This window comes from Hippocampus comes, unplaced genomic scaffold, assembly GCF_001891065.2.
Source record: "Hippocampus comes isolate QL1 unplaced genomic scaffold, H_comes_QL1_v1.1 scaffold126, whole genome shotgun sequence".
Lineage (NCBI taxonomy): Eukaryota > Metazoa > Chordata > Actinopteri > Syngnathiformes > Syngnathidae > Hippocampus > Hippocampus comes.
This window is the reverse complement of record NW_017805409.1, coordinates 1,089,581-1,091,137: the sequence shown is the minus strand read 5'-3', so window position 1 is coordinate 1,091,137 and position 1,557 is coordinate 1,089,581. Positions and strand designations below refer to the sequence as shown.

At 40.4% G+C, this 1,557-nt stretch overlaps 1 long non-coding RNA gene across 1 annotated transcript in view; it reads right to left on the bottom strand.

The window, feature by feature from the left end:
- Positions 1–139: 139 nt before the first annotated feature.
- The window catches only part of LOC109518074 (uncharacterized), a 20,352-nt gene continuing 18,934 nt past the window's right edge, over positions 140–1,557 (bottom strand). Inside the window, exon 2 of the long non-coding RNA XR_002168655.1 lies at positions 140–1,386. This is a non-coding gene — a long non-coding RNA (uncharacterized LOC109518074). The remainder of the gene's footprint in view (positions 1,387–1,557) is intronic.

Genomic DNA, 1,557 nt, shown 5'->3' with positions numbered 1-1,557 from the left:
TTTTTTCCTTTTTTCTTTTGTGAACGTATGAGTTATGAAGTAGCATTCCCGAATTTGAAGCCTCGGCGTCCGTTCCTAGCTCTTGTGTTGCGGTTGTTGTTGCTTTGTGTTTTTTTTTTTTGTTTGTTTTGTTTTTTTCCTTGATGAACTGAAAATTGGAATCACTTTTTGGGCTGATTTTTGGGACCGTGTGTGTGATGAAGTAAACAGGCCGGGTTCCGTGGAGATTCCAAAATCGCGGTCCACTTGGGGGTCCTAATCCAATGAACTGACCCCCCCCCCCCAAAAAAAAAAAAAAACACCCCCTCCCCATAGACCGACCGTGCTGCACAAAGAGAGTGAGGAGCTCGACTGGACGTAGTGGTGCAAGTCTGGACTGGTTTCAAATACTGACCTCTATACTCTGTTTTGAAGTGTTTTTTTTTTTGTTTTTTTTTCCGAGCAAGTAGGGCATTGTGTTTATCGGGTGTACATTATTATTATTATTATTATTATTATTATTATTATTGATTACATCTGTTGTGTATGATGATTTTATTATTTGTCACCACCGCTTGCTGAAGGTTGGCACTTGAAGATTTGTTTGTCCCCTCTTAAAAAAAAAAAAAAAAAAAAAAAAAAATTTAAAAAAATCAAAATAATAAATTATTCCTATAAAGAGAATTGAAAAAGAGTTTAGATTGTGGAAGATTCAAATTTTTGTGTCGATCACTGAAAATTATTTCTTTGGAATTTTGGTTGTTGGGGATTTTAGTCTGGAGCGGTATATATTGATTTTTAATTTTTTTTTTTTTTTAACATTAATAAAGTTTCCTGCACTGGGCCAGTGAGACTGTGATGAAGCAGATTTTTTTTTTTTCACCCCCCCGGGCCACCTTTACATGGCTGAAATTGTATGGATCTTTCTGCTGGTTACTGTACACGAGTGCCGTTTTTTTTTTTTTTTCAATACTAGCACTATTTTCCACCAAGAGGCGCAAAAGTATGCCGGCATTTTGTATTTCATTTTTGTTGTCAAACGGCATGATGATATGATCTCGATAGCAGCCGATACTTGAATATATGGTGAATAGTGAAGCACAGCGTTGCGGATACAATGGATAATTGAAGAGTCACAAAAAAAAAAATAATAATAATTAAAAAGCAGGGTCATTAATGCCCCCCTCCCCCCCGCCCCCCAATCCCGCTGCGACGCTCACCTGCATTTATGTGATCCAGCTCCACTGGGGAAGGAACAATATGAGGTCGGAGGTGAGCGCGCTACCCCAGGGGTAGACGCGGGAGATCTCGGCGACTACAAAGAGCGCAGACAAAAGGCTGGGCCGCGAGGGGCGATGCGCAACATCCAAAATCTTCCACTCCGGACCTCTGTCGCTGTTTCGGCCACTGCGGAATAGACGAGCAGATGATGTAGAACGAATGTGGTGAGGCCAGAAACAGGTTTTTTTTTTTGTTTGTTTTTTTTTTTAAAGGATCCGCATCGTGAATAATTTTCAGGATTCCGATTGGCTCGGGTGACCTGAAGTATCGCTTTGGTTTGGCAAGTGTTTGACAGCC